This window comes from Alligator sinensis, unplaced genomic scaffold (genome assembly GCF_000455745.1).
Source record: "Alligator sinensis unplaced genomic scaffold, ASM45574v1 scaffold1118_2, whole genome shotgun sequence".
Taxonomy (NCBI): Eukaryota; Metazoa; Chordata; order Crocodylia; family Alligatoridae; genus Alligator; species Alligator sinensis.
Genome location: NW_005843184.1, coordinates 93,658 through 113,604, shown reverse-complemented (window position 1 = coordinate 113,604; position 19,947 = coordinate 93,658). Strand labels below are relative to the sequence as shown.

Below are 19,947 nucleotides of genomic sequence, written 5' to 3'. Positions count from 1 at the left end.
CTTCTTCCAGAGAATTCTGGGAAGGACACCATTATGCATGCACACACCTCGTGGTACCGACATCTCTACCACTACAAGAGCACCAATACTCCACAGACAAACATTAGACAATATAACCTTAGAAGCAGAAACAAGAATCCAGGTTGCTCTCGCTCCGAGTACCTTAACACCACTATATGCATTATAGCAACGCTGCATCAAATATATTTGGTTACATCACTCACTACTACTACTACTAACAATTTTAAGCTAAAACTATAGTGTACTGTGCTGCATTTGGCTACTCTGTTGTCAGACCTTTTATATAACAGTTCCCTTTAGGTTTTTTGTTATGTTTAAGTTCAATCACACCTCTGTAACTTAACCCAGGCTCCCCCGAAAATGGCCACGGCTGGCACAAGTTACTTACACATTTGTCTTAGCATATTTGGTAACAAGAGTACAGTATTATTTCAATAAGCTTTTGGCTGACTACCCATAATTCAGTTATGCTTCTTAAATACTAAAACATCAAGTTATTAAAACTGTTACCTTTAACTGCTAGTAATGTTTTCCAAAAAGCACTTATCCTTACCTGCCCTAGTCAATACTGGTGGCCTTGAGTAACAGATGTTATTCTACATTCCCAGGCTATTATTTATGGATTGCATGTTGAACACTTCAACCCATGCAAGCTTAAGCCCATATTATCCATAACATAGTGGGCACATCTACATGAGTCACCCACTACGCAGTTATTACTGCACAATCATTTAGTACTTGTATAAGCAAGAACTAATGACTGTTCAGTAACTCACGTTACTACACGGTACCATCACCGCATGGTTTTTGCCAACACTATTGTGTGGTAGCAATGAACTACTGTGCAGGAACTCATTTCTACTATGCAGTATTGCTGCCACATGGTTAGTGCCCAGCAACAATAGTGCCTCCTTAGGGAAACTGATGGCCCAATCTGTCGCTCCGACCCCTGGTCACGGGCGGTCTGCTGCATGCCCGGTGTGAGGATTCGGGAGGTCACAGAGACCATCCCAAAGATCATTAAGCCCTTGGACTATTACCCTCTAGTTGTGGTCCATGTGGGGACTAATGATGCATCTAAGGGTAAGACTGACTCCATCATGGAAGAGTACAAGGCCATGGGTCATCTACTCAAGGAGATGGAAGGCCAGGTGGTATTTTCCTCCATCCTCCCGGTAAGTGGAGAGAAGTAGATGCCACAAGGCCTGTATTGGTGTAGTTAACTGGCATCTTCGGAGCTGGTGCTATGAGGCAGGCTTCGGATTTCTGGACAATGACCCATATTTCTGGGCTGAGGGTATGCTGGGGTGGAAAGGACTACATCTCTCACCCAAGGGTAAATGCATTTTCTCCTCTAGGTTGGCTGATTTCGTTCGGTGGGCTTTAAACTAGCTTCATCGGGGGAAGGGGCTGCCCAAGGAGGAAGGGATACTTCAACTAGCAAGGCGACAAAAGAAACAGAAACCCAGGTAAGCAACAATGGGCACAGCAGTCCTGGGAGCAAGGGGGAGGTACATACACTCTCAGGAGGCCCCACGTGTCTGTACACTAATGCACATAGTATGGGGGACAAGCAGGAGGAACTTTGCCTTCTGATAGCAGGGAAAAATCCAGACTTAGTGGGGATCACAAAACCTGATGGGATCCTACCCACGACTGGGTGGTGGGCATTCAGGGATACACACTATATAGAAGGGACAGGACCGGGAGGAAAGGCGGGGGGTCACCCTCTATGTCAAAGGGCAACTCACATCATCAAGAATTAGCCTTGGGGTGGAGGAAGGTCAGGCAGAGCCACTATGGGTCAAACTTTAAGGGGGGCAAGGTGAAAGGGATCTTACGGTAGGTGTCTACTACAGATCACCCTGCAAAGGGGTTGAGTTGGACCAGGATCTCTCAGTACAGCTTAGGGAGGCAGTTGGGTCTAGGGATGTCATTGTCATGGGGAACCTAAACTACCCAGATATCTGCTGGGAGGAGCAGTCAGCCAGGTCTGACCGACCGCTTGACCGACTGTCCTGTAGACGTGCCCTCTGTGTCCATTATCTGCACCTGTTATCATGGTTTTTCAGTTACTGACATCTGCAGCCTACGGGAGAGAGCCCTCATCATTAGGTTATACAGTCAGGTTTCCTCTGACTTATTGTCCTTCTGTCCCTGTCATTCATGCATTCTTGGCTTCAACAGGAGTGTTGACAGGTGCTGTAATAAGAGGAATCAAGTGACTCTGCCAACAATCCCTACTACACTTTGATTTTTTGTCTTTCTGGAGAGGTCTCCAGTCAGAAGTGCAATTATATCATGAGTCTGTAGGCCTTTCTGGAGTATGGATTAGTAATACCATTAATCAGTGCATATACAAATCACATAGAGACCCTGTTAACAGCACTGACCATAGTAGACCTCTTAAAGAACAGAACTAGGTTACCATATGTCACTTATGTGGAAGAGCTGGGAAAATTATATTAGTAGGCCTTAAAAGTGCCTTGCAAGGCCAACAGATAAAGAGTGACTGATAAGACCAGTACAGGACACCAAGAGAGGGATCAGAGTGACCTGGTAAATAGGTTTCTCTATTTAGTGAGTGGGTCGCACAGTCTGGCAAGAACTGGGATGTGGATCATGTCTTTAAAGTTGTTTTAGTACAGTAGTAATTAGTGAGAACTAGGATGTGCATGGTGTAAACATGAAGTTGTTTTGATTGGTGAATAAAACGGAGCCTGGGACTCTTAATGTTATGTATTGATCTTAGGGGCATTGCATTTTATGGCTGTACCATGCCTGCAAATAAATAACCCAGCTAGTACCATGTACTAGTTGGCAGGGCCAGACACAGGCAAACTGGGTAAACTGGGCACCTGCACAGGGCCTAGACAGAAAGGAGGCCTTAAAATGGTATTTTTTAAATTATTATTATAATTATCTCTGGTGAAGGGGGGCCTGATACTAAAAGTTCAGCCTGTTGTCCTGTGGGGTCAGGACAACTCTCAGGATCTCAATATTGCACTGTTAGACAGGAGGGTGTGACACAATTGCTCATATACAAACACATGAATCAACTGGATGCATACACATACACACTACCAACTCAGGCACATACACATCCAAACTAGCCTAGGCACATGCATACCTATCACCAATTGAAGCATAGACACTATACACCCCAAAAGTTAGACAAAAATCAATTGTCCATACTCGTACACTCAGTACATCTACACAGATCACTACTTCATATATCATACACATAATGACATACACACACACACACACTCACCAGTTCATACACATACAACCCACCTACACATGGGTAAGTTCCTAACTTCGATGGCATGGTATGTATGTGTGTGCTTGGGGTACCTGGGATACTTTGGAGAAGGTTAAGGTGAGAGAGAGAGTTAAAGTGCAGGGAGTGAAAGTTGACAGAACTGAGATTAGAACTGGTGGACTACAGAGAAGCTGGCTGAGGAACTGAGGCTTGAGGTTATTTAAGGTAGATTGGGGCTGGAAACTGAGGCAGACAGCTGACATATTGGGGGTGGGGGGCAGATAAGTGGTGGCAAGGAGAAGACAGCCAGGAAAGAAAGAGAGAGAGGCAGAAACCTGGGAGCTTGGGGATGGAAACCGGCTGACAGCTTAGAGACTGGAGTGACAGATAAGTGGTGGCAAGGAGGAAACATTCAGGAAACAGACAAAAACCCAACTCGGGGTTTCAAAATAACAGGTTTATTAAACAGACAACACACTGCATGGCCCTATGAAGTTATTGGTTCACACACACACACACACACACACACACACACACAAAAGCACTCACAATGGCAGCAAGAGAAAGAGACTCAGTGGAAGGGTTGGAGTCCAGGTGGGGAAGAGAAGCAGAGTCCAAGTCTTTGGTTGAAGAGGGGGTGGGGAGTGATAGCTACCTATCCAGACTGGAAACGGGTCCTTGTCCAGTAGGTGTTGTCCAGAGGGGGGTCGCCAGCAGGGCCTCTGGGTGGATCGGTGGTGTGGCATGGCGCTAGTCCAGATGAAGAGGGGGTCCCAAGGAGTCAGTTTTCACTACCCCTTTTTATGGGGCAGACTACCCCTGATCTCCTATGGGGAGGGCCTGGTCCAGGCAATATCAGTCCTGTCCCAGAGGGCTCCAGGTGGTTTCAAGAGCTGGGTCATTGGTTCAGGTATTGGTGTTGATGGTTCGGTCAACCAGAGGGAGCTATTTTTAGACCTACTGCCATTGTCTCTCAAGCACCCTCATTCATCCCCATTCATTAAGGAACCAAGTTACATAGGAGGGGTAGGTGTGAGTCATGGGTTACACAACCGGGCATGGGGACAGGATGGAGACTTGACAAACAAAATGGAAACTTGACATGACTTATGCTAACTTACATATGTAGGCCTAAATCATATAGTACCAGTAAAACAGTAATATAGAACAGTAAAAATCAATATAAACATAATAATTATACAATATAAAGGAGAAAAAACAAAACAAATACAACTTGCTACCAAAATAAAATGCTGAAGATTATCCTATGTCTTAGCTCACTTATACTTATCTATAGGGAATAGAGAGGGAAAGAAAAAGTCAGAAATGGTTGGGGAAGGGGACGGAATGCATTTTAGAAGAAAAAAAAGAAAAACCGGGGGTTTTGCTACAGCCCCAGGACTTCCAGAAGTCTAGGTTCAGTGCTACTAGTTGGATGTTAGTGCCCACTGAGCCGTGGTCATTGTGTAACACTGAGGTCATTAGGGGCATATAGTGCATACTGCAGTGATGACAGCACCACAGACAGCATCCCAACAGTATCGTCACCCAAACTGAAAGAGCCTGATGTGACCAGTAGCCCCAAACTCCCTAACAATGCTGATGGAGTCCGCACTGGATAACAGCGCTAATGACCATCTTTTGACAACACTAATAACACCCAACCACTTCTAACAACAGAGGCTAACCTCCTGCTCTCATACCAGTCATGCAGGTCAAGTCTTGTGCACATTCACTTTGTGCATTTCCCTCCTCACCTCTTCCTGTCTATTTCTGCCTGACCCCACAACTAGTCATCCTACGCTGCAGGGTTCACAGGGCAGGTCCTCTGTGACTCTACTCCCAAATAACAGTCTACTATGTCTACCAGTGGACTATCTTCCAGTATTATTTGTGGGGCTTTATGCCCACAGCATTCCAACCATTTTTTATTCTCAGCAGTTCCCTTTCAGGAGTCAACCCACACAGAACAGAATAACTGTCTTCTCCTGTCCCACTCAGGAACATGGGACAAGACTGGGGACCCAAATTACCCAACTCCACAATATCTTAACACAAGGCCTAGGCTTTGCAGTTATTTGCAGTTACTTGGCTCAGGTAATTAGTGCTAAATTTGGTAACTTCTATGTCTGTTGCTCCCCAACATGGATATCACTTGCTGAGTTACTGCTATGCAGTCCCATCTTTCTGGATCTCTGCTCACTGTTGCTCAGCTTCCACCATTTAGCTTTACTTCTACCTTCACTGTACATTGGACTTGCCACTCTAGCCTGGTGCCTTACAGTCTGGCTGACTTCTGCCTGCCCCCTGGGGGCAACTCAGCCCCTGTGCTCCTTTTTTTTCTTGTTGGCCTCGAGCCAGCTGACTGCTTTGCTCAGCCTGCCTCCTGCTACCTTTATCCTTAGCAACCCCATTACAAGTGCCTACAACCAAACTGTTCCATAGCCTGGGGGTCAGGACATTCCTGTGGGAAATGACAGTTTGGATCAGTGATTCTCAACTTTTAGACTTGACGTACCCCTGAGAAAATGCTAGCTCCTAGATTTCACTTGATTTTTGGCTGAAAAATAATAGAGCAAAGGATTTGAAAGAAGATAACAGCTCAGAATGTTTTTACAACTCAGAACTCAGTGCTCCAGATGAGGCTTAACCCGTGCCTAGTATAAAGGTACTATCACCTCCAGTGTCTTGCACCTAATGCGCCTTTTACTGATGCATCCCAAAGCTGCATTCACTTTTTGTGAGGCTGCATCATACTGCAGACAGAGTCTATGGTCCACCAAGACTCCCAAAGTGCTGCCATACAGCCAGGGGTTACCCATTTTATATTTGTGTTTTTGATTATTCCTCCCAAAGCGTAGCATTCAGAATCCTTCCCAGTTTTGTGCTGTCTTCAAACTTGCTCAAGAAACCCTCAATGCCACCGGGCCCAAGACATAACCCTGTGGGAATCCACTTGAAACCTCCTGCCATTCTGCCATGGACCTGTTAATACTTATCCTTTGCTTGTGGCTATTGAGCTGGTTATCTATCCACCTTGTAGTAGTTTTATCTAGCCCACATTTCTCCAATTTATTTGTGAGAAGATCACGCGGGACCCTGTCAAAAGCCTTGCTGAAGAGAAAGAGTTCCTTTCTCTTCTGAACTGTACACTCTGTTGCTGGAGGGTTTTGATCACCATCTCCACAGAACTTAATTAAAAACCCTCCTTGGGTGCATCTACATGCCCCTACAGCGCTATTGTTACTGCGACATAATTTAGTTGGAACTGGAAGTACTAAATGATGAAACAGTAACAGTCTGCACTGTGCTGTGTCAGCAGCACAAGGTTATTTTTAGCCACCACAACAGGCACATGCTTGCTTGTCTGGATGTGGCCAGAGAATTTAATTCTTCTTTTCCTTCCCTCATATGGGATTATTTAAATCTTGTACCCAGACAATTACTGTAAATTTAGCAATGAATAATTTCCTGGACTGAACTGCATAGCGTTATGCAATTATAGAATATATATATATCTTTTCTCTTAATCAGTCATGAATATTAAGGTGGAATTAATAGATTCATAGACTGTAGAGTCGGAATGGACCACACTAGATCATCGGGTCCAGCCCCCTGCCCCTGGCAGGAAAGAGGACCAAGGTCAGATGACCCCAGCCAGGTGACTATCTAGCCTCCTCTTGAAGACCTCCAAGCTAGGTGATAGCACCACCTCTCTTGAAAGCCCATTCCAGATCCTGGCCACCCATACTGTGAAAAATTTCTTCCTAGTATCTAACCTAAATCCACTCTCAACTAGTTTACACCCATTATTCCTAGTCACTCCCTGGGGCGCCTTAGTAAACAGCGCGTCCCCTATTCCCCATTGACCTCCCCTAATAAATTTATAGGCGGCCACAAGATCTCCCCTCAGCTGTCTCTTGTGAAGGCTGAAGAGATTCATCTCTCTCAACCTCCCCCCGTAGGGTATATCATGAAGGCCACTAATCATGCAAGTGGCCCTCCTCTGGACCCTCTCAAGATTCCCCGCGTTCCTCTTGAAGTGCGGTGCCCAAAACTGGACACAGTACTCCAACTGCAGCCTGACCAATGTCGCATAGAAGGGGAGCATCACCTCCTTTGATCTATTAGCATGCACCTGCTAATGCACGACAAGGTGCGATTGGCCTTGTTAATGGCCTCGTTACACTGCCGGCTCATGTTCATCTTGGAGTCAATTATGACTCCAAGATCCCTCTCTGCCTTCGAGCTGCTGAGAAGGACACTCCCCAACCTATGAGGGTGCTCTCCACACCCTTGTCCAAATCGCTGATGAAGATATTGAATAATATCGGTCTGAGGACCGAACCCTGCGGGACCCCACTGCCCACTCCCTCCTGGCCGAGAAGGAACCATCCACCACCACTCTCTGAGTGCAGTCCCTAAGCCAGTTGGCCACCCACCTGACCGTGTAGGATCCACTTCACAGTCTGCTAGCTTCCCAATGAGGATAGGGTGCAAAACTCTGTCGAAGGACTTCCTAAAGTCCAGGAAGATGACATCAGCCTCAGCTCCTGCGTCCAGTCAGTGTGTGACCTGGTGATAGAAGGCTCCAAGGTTTGTCAGGCAGGATCTACCTGTGACAAACCCGTGCTGGTTTCCCCTCAGCATCGTTTCCCCTGCTGGGCCTGCACAAATGTGTTCTTTGATTATTTTCTCTAGCATTTTCCCAGGAATAGAGGTAAGACTGACAGGTAATTCATGCAGTTATCTTGCATAGATAATGAAGGCAGCAATAATGCAGCTAGTTGGGTAACAGAGACCATTTAGATGCTCTGAGTGACTAGATGAAGCAAAAGAAAGCTAACTTAATAGTCATAATATAGAAACTCCCCATTCCATTATTTTCACTTTGGATGTTTTTAGACTGTTTTCAAGTTTGTTTTCATTTTGTATAATTTTTTGATATTCAAGGAGAAAATTGGAGATTTTGGCACGCAGGTGAAGTGAGAATTGAGGGTCTTTATCAGAAATTGGGACTTTTGTTATAGCCCTCCAATACAAGGCTATCTTGTTAATATTAGCCAGATGAGTTCATAGAGGAGCTAGCAGACCTCTAGGATCAGGTAGCCCAGAGCCAACTGAACTGGTCACTGGTTCTTTAAATGTCCTCATCCACAAAAGTCCCTAGTGCCCCACTACATATGAGAGTGCTGCAAGTAGTACCTACCTTCTGGTGGACATGCATTATTGGGTGGCTGCTGTTTCGTGGAAATGCATCTATTGCCACAGGCCCCACTGATTGTCAAGGCTGAAAACGCTGATAAGAATCACCTGTGGAGACAAGTGATTGAAACAAGGCATTTACAAATAGAGATAAAGTCTTTTGTTAAATTAGGGTACCCTATCCCACATGATTTCAATAAATTTATTGAACCATTTCTGAGTACAGTTGATTGTGTGGAGCTGCACAGATTGAAAATTGGAAAATGACAGTACAGAAGGCATTCTTTGGGGACCCACAGCCCAAGAGTTTGGCAGAGGAGAAATATAGAAGTATCTGCTGGTTGTTAGAAGTTGAGTTAGCTGATATAAGACTGGTCCCAAATTGGTTTCTCTGTCCCACACAGAAGGGAGTCATCAACCACCACCACTCTTCTCTTCCTTCTTGGTGAGCAGCCCCAAGTTCCTGCCCTTGGGGCCTTGCACTTCCTGTTCTCTAGGCTGCTGCTTCCTCTGCCTCGTGCCTAAAAGCAGTTGCTGACTTCAATCTGCTCCTCTTCAATTCTGGGGGGGCCTCCTTCTGCAAGTAGTCATATGCTGTCACTTCTCCTCACTGCCATTTGTCCCCTCTGGTACCAGCCTTGCATAACTCTTGTCCAAGTAATCTTCCTGATCCTGGATACAATGCAGGGTTGACACCCATGCTTCCTCAGTATAAGGCATTGCTATGGTGACAAGGTGGCTAAAAATTACCTTGTGCCACTGGCACATCACAGTACAGACTGCTACTGTGCCATCATTTGGTACTTCCGACAGGAAGTGCTAAATGATGTCCCAGTAACAACAGTGCTGTAGGAGCATGTATAGATGCATCCTGTGAATCTTCCCATGGGCAGACACCAGCTTACACTCGGTGCAGATGAAGTGCTCCTGACCCTCTGAGAGGAACACAAACATGGCACATCCCACGCAGGTCGCAACAGCTGACCCAGACTCTATTTGTGCCTACTTTGCTCCCTGGAGAACACCTATGCCATAAGGAGGTGGGGGGAAAGGAGAGGGAGGAGGGAAGTGGGGAAAAGATACACCACAAGAACCAGTATGCCAAACACCCAAACTAGGTCCCTTGCCCATGCTCACAGGTGAATTCCCTAAGCAAACTCCCTCTCTGTTTGCTGACCTCTGTCCGCTGCTCCCATGTTTTGCTGGGGGATGCCTTTTTATAAGGATGCCTGGCTTAGCTAGGATAAACTTCCCATTACCTGATTTAGATGGCTAAGCTTTAAGGAGGAACAGGAACTCGGACATGTTCCTGTGTCTGGCTACTACCCAAAACCAATTTAAATCCCATGCAAGACCATTTTTGTTAACAAATTGCACTAATGTTTCTAGTTTAATGTTTACCAAGGAAGTTACCAGCCACCTGCAATTAGAAAGTGCGGCTAAACAGCTGTGGCATGAAGTTGGGTAGATTATGTTATAAGTACCACTTCTCACAAAGTATTTATATTTATAGAAGGCCAGAAATATATAAGTCCCAGTCTGGGTTAGATCTATCAGCTTCAGAAAGATTCCTCTCCAGCTTCCTGTGCAGATGTTTCCCTTTACAGAAAAACTGTAGTACCCCCAACACCTACCCTATGTTCCCAAGATGTACCACTTCCTTCACTAGATGCTTTTACATCAGTTGGGCTTGACTTCTTTCATTTTCTCCTGTCGTTATTTCCATGTAGCAGTCACAAAACCTTTGGTGTCAAATCTTATCCCAGTGTGCCTGGTTAGCTACAAGGCAGACAAGGATCTTTGGGTAAACCCAGTATATTTATTAAACCAACTCAAATAGCTGGAAAAATTCTTCTCAGCAAGCTTTTGGACACAAACACCCTTCATCATGCCGGGGAAGTGTCTGCAGATGGTCTGTGCTCTTCCTGGATGGAGTGGTACAGCAGCCAGAGGCCGGTACGTATGCAAGAAAGCCAGTCAGTGAAAATGTAAATTGAGATGGTTAGTAGGTGAAAGACAGGGTTGGGGGGAAGAGGGAATGAATGTAGCTGTAGTCAAAGGATGGGAGACAGGAAGGTGGGGTGGGAGGGAATGAGAGTAGCTGTTAAGAAGTGGAGGTTTTACCTGGGGAGTCAGATGTTAGGCAGGTTATAATGTGTCATAAATCTAATGTCTATATTTAGTCCATGATTTTTTGTGTGCAGTAAAGTGATGAAGTAGAGTTCATAGGCTCGTCTGTGAAAGGTAATCTGTAAATTCCTTTTAAGGATTAGAACTGAGGAGGAGAGCTTGGAGAGAGAGTGGTTTTCTTGTGAGAAATGTGCCCCCACAGGTAATTGGAGATTCTTGTCTTTAATAGATTTTCAATGTGCATTCATTCTGGTGCACAGTTGTTGTTTCGTCTGCCCTATGTATTTTCCATCAGGGCATTTGGTGCACTGGATGAGATATATTACATTTCTGGAGGTGCAGGTGTAAGATCCAGGAATGGTGATGCTCTGTTGTGGGGTGTAGTAATTGTGGGGGTGGTGGAGATGTGTTGGCAGGTTTTGCATTTCTTGTCCCGGCATTGTCTGGATCCAATCAGTGTGTTTTGGGCCATAGGAAGTTTGCTTCTGGTGATGAGGTTGGTGAGGTGTGGTGCTTGTTTAAAGGATAGGATGCATGGTTCTGAGAATATCTCTTTGAGAACTGGTTCTCCTTCTAATATGGGTTGCGACTGTTTAAGGATTTTCCATATAGTTTCCAGGGAGGGATGGTATGTCATAACCCATGGTGTGAGATTCATGGCAGGGTTTCTTCTCTATTACAGCAATTCTTCATGTGGTATCTGGGTGGCTCTTTCAAAAGTGTGATCTATCTCCCTGGAGGAGTGTCCTTGTTGACTGAAGGCCATTTTGAGATCTGTGAGGTGGTGATCACGGGTGTTCTTCCCCAGTGTAAATTCAGTGGTATCGGGGGCTTGGCTGTAAGTTACAGCTTTCTTGGTGTGTTTAGGGTGATTGCTGGTTCTGTGCAGATATGTATGTTGGTCCATGTGTTTCTTGTACATGGTTGTGACAGGGCAGCAGTCACAGAACTCCAAAGGAACAAAGAAAGAAGAGAAACTTCCTGGGGCAATGAGCATGGACAGGGAGAGAAGATGTGGTGAACCCAGGCAGGGGAAAATACACACAAAAGCCCCAGATGGTAATTAAGGGGATAAGCTGCGAGATCCGGCAGAGCAGTGAATGAAATGCTGCCACCGCAGATGCAGCTGATCGGTATGGAGAATTAAAAGGGAGCTGGCCAAGTAGTTGGCTTTCCAAAGGGAAAGGTAAATGCCCTGAAGGAGACCCATGGGAGAACGGACCAAGGACAGCAGCATGTGGCCAACAAAGGGGACTTGGGAGAGAGTTTCAAAGACAGACTTACCTGCAGAGCCAGGGAGATGAGACAGCAGTGGCATCCAAACCAGTGAGTCTGAATCCGGTGGGAGTGGGATTCCTTCCCAGAGACCTGGAGGAGGGAAGAGGTGGAGCTGAGTGGAGATGTGAGTTTGGGGCACTGGCCCAATATACCTCTGCACTGAAAGATAAGTGCAGAGATGAACAGTGGGACAGTTTGCTTGGGACCTGTGCAGGGAAGAATGGGGCAAGCAACCAAGGGTGAGGAAGTTGCCACTGAGAGACTGAGCAAGGCCATTTGGAGACCTGTTACTCCCATAAGGGAGACCTAACAAAAGTAAAGTTATAACATCTGGTGTGGTAAGGACAGGGGATGGGGATGGTGGAGCCCTATGAAGAGGAGTCAGCCTTCTAAACCACAGATCTAACATCAACCTTATGTCATAGGGCTGTGTTTATCCTTGGTTCATTCCTTTTCCTTCTAAGTCATGGCAGGTGAAATTAAAGAAGACTATCTGGTCCAATGAGAGTGACAGGTTGCAGTTTTACTTTCCAGGCATGGCTATTCTTCCACAATGGTGGTCTGCATTGTACTATTCTGAATAGTGACCATTGCGTCTAAAATTGAATGCTGGTGTTGAAGTATTCCAGAAATAATCTGATGGAGGGGTGCTGCATGTTGAATTTATGATGGAAATCAATCAGAGATTGCAGGCTTTCAATCCAAATGATGAAGATGTTATCTATATATCTTAAGTATAGCAAGGGTTTGATGGTGCAGTCATTGAGGAATTTTTCTTCCAGGTGGTTCATGAAAAGGTTGGCATATTGTGGGGCCATTTTGGTGCCCATAGTTATGCCCATGGTCTGGAGGAAGTGTTGGTTATTGAAAGTAAAGTTGTTGTGTGTGAGGATAAAGTGTGTAAATTCAGTTATATCTTTGGGTCTATGCTCTGAGTTGCAATCTTGTTCTTGCACATATGTAAGGCAGGCTTCAATGCCATCCTGGTGTGGGATGTTAGTATATAGGTCGGTAATGTCCATGGTGGCTAGGAGGGTGTTGCTTGGAAGGTGGTCTATGTTTTTAAGTTTTCATAGAAAGTGTGTTGTGTTTTGGACAAAACTTGATTTTTAGGTGACAAGGGGTTTTAGGACTGATTCAATGAAACCTGGTATTCCTCAGTGAGGGCTCCAGGGTTGGATAGGATAGGTCTTCCAGGGCTTCCCTGTTTATTGATTTTGAGGAGCATGTAAAAAACCCCTGTGTTGGGTAGCAAGGGGATCAAGTTCTGTAGTTTTTCTTGTGGTTCTGATGGAAATGATTTGATGGTAGTTTCGAGTTCCAAGGTGAAAAGGAGAGTAGGATCATCCTCTAGTTTTTCATAGTATATGGTGTCAGAGAGTTGTCTGTTGGCTTCTTTTATGTAGTCTTCACAATTAAGGTTAACTATAGCTCCTCCTTGGTTAGCTACAAGATTGTACATGAGTTATTGATTCCTGTTCCCACACTACCTGCATAGAACATTTTCTTAAATTCTCCTTTTCACTTGGGAATTCTTACTATGACAGTGACCGATTTTTGCTATATATAGATTTGTGTGCATGTGTGGTTTTCCAGTCTTAGCTGACCACAAATGTTCATTATCTATGGCCTTTACCCCTTTATTCTAATCACTTCAGCAGCAATTTGCTTTTGATTAAACACAAGCATTGCTTTTTCTTTCTTTCTAATATCCCACTATTTAAATGACTGGTTAAGTCATTACCAAACAATATGCATGCAAGTGCTAAGGGTCCATTATTATTTTCTAGATTGTTTATAAAATTTTTAACAGTAACATTTACCCATTTTAAATTGCTGGCAATTAAATAGATACTTTCAATAGTAAAAGCCACCTGATTTAAAAGCACGGTATTAGTTCCCCCCACCATTCTCCCCTTCTCCCAGTCCCCAGTTTTCATAGCTTTATAGAATCAATTCACACAGCTATTCACCTCAAATTCAAGCCTTCAAGAATTCCAGAGTGATAACGATAATCCAGACCCCCATCTCCCTTCAAAAAGAGTACTCATAACCTCCTTCTCTCTCATAGTCATTACCTTTTGTTCTTAAAGATATTCCATTCACTCCACACCTCATGATGCAGTGCATAGATGTGATTTCTTCCATAAGCAACATTTAAGTTATTTGCTGACTTGAATAATTCAAACCACAATAATTAGATCTAACAAAATGGTGCTTCTGTGGTTGTTCAGATCTTGTGGCTACCATCACTGACAGCATGAATTTCAGGATCAATCCCTGTAAGATACACGGCGGGGGGGACATTTGCTTCTTGAGAACAGATCTTTGTAAACATTAATTGGACTGACCCTTTTCCTGCAAGTCCAATAAATACACAGAAAGCCCCAGCTTATACATAGTTACTATAATTTCTGCACTCCAAAGACACAGTGCGCAAATTGGCTTCTTTATGCTCTTCATTTCCCTGTTGCATAATCTTTGTTCATGATGTTCTAAAATTTCACCAGTTGACTATCCTATGTACCAACACCTCCAGCCCCAAACCTGGTACCAGTCTTATATCAGCTAACTCAGCTTCTAATAACCAGCAGATACTTCTGTATTTCTCCTCTGCCAAACTCTTGGGCTGTGGGTCCCCCAAAGAATGCCTTCTGTACTGTCATTTTCCAATTTTCAATCTGTGCAGCTCCACACAATCAACTGTACTCAGAAATGGTTCAATAAATTTATTGAAATCATGTGGGATAGGGTACCCTAATTTAACAAAAGACTTTATCTCTATTTGTAAATGCCTTGTTTCAATCACTTGTCTCCACAGGTGATTCTTATCAGTGTTTCCAGCCTTGACAGTCAGTGGGGCCTGTGGCAATAGATGCATTTCCACCAAACAGTAGCCACGCAATAATGCATGTCCACCACAAGGTAGGTACTACTTGCAGCACTCTCATATGTAGTGGGGCACTAGGGACTTTTGTGGATGAGGACATTTAAAGAACCAGTGACCAGTTCAGTTGGCTCTGGGCTGCCTGATCCTATAGGTCTGCTAGCTCCTCTATGAACTCATCTGGCTAATATTAACAAGATAGCCTTGTATTGGAGGGCTATAACAAAAGTCCCAGTTTCTGGTAAAGACCCTCAATTCTCACTTCACCTGCGTGCCAAAATCTTCAATTTTCTCCTTGAGTATCAAACAATTATACAAAATGAAAACAAACTTGAAAACAGTCTAAAAACACCCAAAGTGAAACTAATGGGATGGGGAGTTTCTATATCATGACCATTAAGTTAGCTTTCTTTTGCTTTGTCTACTCACTCAGAGCATCTAAATGGTCTCTGTTACCCAACTGGCTGCATTATTGCTGCCTTCATTATCAATGCAAGATAACTCCATGAATGCCACCCTAATATTCGTGACAGATTAAGAGAGAAGATATATATTTTGTATTCTATATATATTATTGCACAACACTGTGTAGTTCAGCCCAGGAAACTATTCATTTCCTGCTAAATTTACACTTATTGTCTGGGTACAAGTTTATCATAATCTCATATGAGGGCAAGAAAAGAATATTTTTTAAGAACCATTGCGCTCAGCTTGAGAAAGATGCTGATTTCCAGTGCAACTGAATCCTAAGGTAAGAGAAAACTATGCTTTACACAGAATTTGACAGGTGTCACCACAAAAAGGGGCTACTTAGAAATGGTCTTGTCTGTCTAAGGATCTTATTATGTTCCAACCTCTGGTATGTGCATGATACTTAAAAGTAGATAAGGATGATGGCAAAATGAGTGAGAACTGTAAAACCAGAAAAGGGAACATGAGGTTAGTTACTGTAAGACAGAGGGGTGAAAATGTATTGTGAGATCAATGTGGAAGATAATTAAATCACCACCACCAGAAATGTTTAAAGCTAGATTGAAATGCTAATGGATTTACAATATAGAATATTCTCATCTATAAAACCTATCATCATAGGAATGGCTTAGTTGGCAGGGGTGTGAGACACCCCTGCCCATTCCCACACTTTATGTTGTGGTTGAGGAACATGTATGAGAGAGAGACATTCAGTAAAAAAAAAAACAGAAAAACAACTGGCTGCTGCCAAATATATTCTGCTGAGGCAAACCATATGTGGCTGCGGTGTGACGCAGCAATTAAACTGGTAAAACAAAAACTAGAGAGATATATGATATCCACCAGTATGAGAAGTGTGCAATTAAAACAGCAAAGAGGTGACATAGTTATTTTGATTGTTCATGGCAGATATAACTAGGAAAATAGGATAAAAGAAATGTTAAGATTGAATGTTAAGAACTCAGGAGTATGGCACACAAGGAAAATCCCCAAAACCCAGTATTTAAAACTAATCTTGACAGCATTGGAGAAAGTCCTGTAGATTGTAAGTGTGCTACACTGATAGGAAGACAAGAGTGGTTGATTAGAAATGTCTCAGTTCTCCAATATCAACAACTGAATGCATGTGTAATCACATCAGTAACAAGGGGCAAAGAAGGACTAGAAGAAACAGGAAAATGAATGAGTGGAAGGAGATGGAATGAACAGTGATTTCAAATCCCTGAAATATTGAATTCTCTTTTTAAATTTTCCTGTCACAGATAATAGAAACCAAACCTGAATCCTTAGTAAAGAAGAAGGCCTTTTAAAAAGAACCCCTGACAAAGACCAGGTAAGAGAAAATCTGAAGAGGCAGGCAGGGTGGGAAGAGGAGGCGGGCTACACACATTTTAAAGGGATCAGGGGAATTAGCTAAGCATATTAAACATCTGGCAATTATTTTTCTAAACATTACGGATAATGAGGGAGCCAGCAGTAAGCTGGAGGAAACACAAATCCCCTCCCCCCTCCCCCTCCTTCCAAAGACAAGAAGAGTAATCTTAGTTTCTAAAATCTGAATGGAACTGGATAGTGGCAAAGCTGCGTCGCAGAGTGGACAGGGCTCAGGAGTTATTTTGAAACCTGCATTTTGTTTCCATGTCTTTCTTGGGCAAGTCACTTGAGCTTTTAGTGTCCCTATGTCCCCATCTGATTAATAAAGATAACAAAATAGCTCATTTGTTAAAGTACTCTGAAATATTTGCTATATTAGCTCTAGGTATTACCACCATTATTATAATACCAAAACTGGTTAACTACATTATGCCATAACTAGCCCATTCTTACCCCATCCCACCTTGTTCACCTTCTCTTGGGCACTTTTTAGAACGTAAGTCCTATTGACTCTTGGTGGGTCTTAGGCAATATATAGCCCACAATGGATGTGGACACACATACATCTGGAGCTGCTGGGAAAGGGGAATGTTTCAAAAAGGCAGTAGATGCATCAACAGATTAACAGGGACTTGAACTGAGGATTGTGCTTAGGTGCTTAATAGGTGGAATAGGTACTTAGTGCTGAAAAGTCCTACATAAAAATGAAATACTTTCTAATTACATGTAGTATATTAGGTCCTACTGGTAGTCACCCTAACAATCCTTTTAAATACTCTTCTGTCTAAGAATTTTGGTTTAAATATATACATTTTTAAAGTCTTAACTGCTTGCAAGTAGAGTTGACCTTTATCTAGTGGATTCTGTCTCTCAGTCTATTTTGTGCTATTGACAGGAAAACTGCAAATGATTTGGTTCGTGTAACAGTCAGATAGTCTGACGTTTTGGGCCTAAATGCAATGTCAATTATAAAGCCCTCTAGTACCACCCTCACATTGCCTCTCCAACTTCTTTTCACAAGCCAAGCCTGCTCTAAGTCTGTTTGGGTGCCTGTACACGTGCAGCAAGGCTGCTCCAATGCGTTGTAATACAGTGTGTCTGAGCAGACTTTAGTAATTACCACACTCCAGCAGACTCCAGAAAATCATATATTAAGGTCCCCACACTGAAAAACGGTGGAAGCGGTTTAACTAAAGCTTATTCAATGAGCTTTAGTTAAATCACCCCCACCGCCATTTTTCAGCACAGGGACACTGATAGACAAGACACTCTAGCACTTTAATTAGAACGACTCTCAGAGCCACTCTAATTAAAGCACCCTCCCCCCACCCCCAGAGCACGTGTATAAACACCCTTTCACTTGCATTCAATTACTTGTCCTGAAAGACCCCAAATCTTTTCCAGTCACTGCTTCTAAGAAAACAATATCTCATTCTGTAGATATGATCTGCATTTTTTGTCTCTGGTTATATAACCTCAAATATGACTGCATAAAAATGCAAATTGATCAAATGAGCTCATATTATTAGAAAACTCAGCTCCCTCTGAATGACTATCCCATCTCAACCACTATTAACCCTTTTACCAACTTTTGGCATCCTCTGAAAATGCTATTGTCCATGATTTCCTATTTACAGAGCTCACTGATAAAACAATGAACAATGCTGGGCATGGAGACAAACCCACAAGACTGTGCCAGAAATACATCAGATTGATAAAAGGTTCCTCTCTTTTTGAGATCCAACAGAGGGTCAATGTGTGAATTACTGATCTTTGTAAACGAAAGGTTTTCTTTAAACCAGGAGGTGTGTGCTTTAAGTAAAAAAATCTTACAAATGCTTAAAGGTCATTGAACATAGATAGTATATTAATCAAAATTTATAATCTCATCAAAAGAATGAAAATCAAGTATGTGTGACTAGACCTATTTCCCATATAGCCATGCAAACTGACAAGAATTATATTACTATTCTTTAACTCCCATAACAGATTTTACCTTAGTTTGCCCAGGACCTGAAGTCAGGTTAATCAGGCAGTCAGGTTCATCAGTCTGTGGTTATTGCTGGTCCTTTTTCAATAGTGATACATCAACTTTCTTCCACACTTCTGGAAATGCCTGCTATAGCTTCATTGCAAGAAGTGTCTAGATGCTGCTGCTTTCTTTCCTGGTTCAGTTCCTTGAACTGGTATGTCTGCCAGTGTATCAAACAGGCTGGAGTCCATAGAATATCACTGAATAGGCAAAGGAGGCATACACCAGTCCAAGGAAGAATCACAGGCAGGGGAGAGGTGAGTGTTGTTGTAAGTATGTAGAAGCAAGTACATTTTCACATGAAAGAAGCACCTGTATAGTTACATACAATTCCCCACAAAATATACAGCTTGGCCTGAGCCTGAACCAGCAATGTATGAATTATTCAGCATAAGGTAAACATATGTCCTTGCTGACATAGAGCATCCAGGGAGGAAAACCCAAACCTGCCCTGGTCTTCTAAAACATGCTTTGTTTGGATGAGAAAATAAATTAAACTCTCCAGCCGCATACAGACAAGCAAGCAAATGTCTGTTGCGGCATCTCAAAACAGTTTAAGACACTGCAGGAGGCAAGCTAGGATAAAAAAATGTTCCCTGCACTGCATATTTGCAGTGTAGACTCTAAGTCTGATACCAGGAAGTCCCAGTATAAAAAAATAAACACCCTGGAAAAAAGCAGCGCAGAGCACACTCCTGGAGCGTGTCCCCAAACAACTGGAGCCTGGGTCCTCCAAAGAGGTGCTCTAGCACATGGCCAGAGTATCTCTATGCCTGCTGCATGCTCCACTACTGCTGTAGCACACTGCCTCAGCATGCTGGAGCAAATAGAAGTGGGGTATGGCTGGCAGCAGCGGCCCGGACCAACTAAGTAGGGATGTGGGGATGAGGGGGCTGTGTGGGTGGGGAGGATTGTGTGGGGATAGGGAGCACTTTGCAGGGGAGGGGGACAGTGTAGGAGGTGTGGGTACCCTGCCGCCCCCCTACAGCACATCTCTCTTCCCCCCAGCAGCAGCAGTGGGCTGTCAGGGTGCTGCTGGGTCAGTTTCTGCCATGACCCAGGGCTCCCAGCTCTGTACACAGGAGCTGTGTGCCATTGGGCCAGGTAAGCTCCTGCCTCCATAGAGCAGGGGCGCATGCAGGCAGATGTGGGCCTGGCCCAATGGCACATAGCTCCTGCATGCAGTACCAGGAATCCCGGGACATAACAGGAGCTAGCCCATAGATTCATAGATTCATAGATGTTAGGGTTGGAAGGGACCTCAATAGATCATCGAGTCCGACC

The 19,947-nt window shown here is 43.8% G+C and overlaps 1 protein-coding gene across 2 annotated transcripts in view; it reads left to right on the top strand.

The window, feature by feature from the left end:
- The first annotated feature begins 1,388 nt into the window (after window positions 1-1,388).
- Window positions 1,389-19,947, top strand: part of CX3CR1 (C-X3-C motif chemokine receptor 1) — a 24,614-nt gene continuing 6,055 nt past the window's right edge. The window contains exons 1-3 of one of the 2 annotated variants that reach the window (XM_025194362.1): window positions 1,389-1,490; window positions 14,721-14,824; window positions 16,520-16,590. The gene's annotated coding sequence lies outside the window, so the exon portion shown is untranslated. Of the gene's footprint in view, window positions 1,491-14,720; window positions 14,825-15,439; window positions 15,538-16,519; window positions 16,591-19,947 lie in introns of those variants that run through there. The other variant, XM_006037878.3, reaches the window with a different exon arrangement.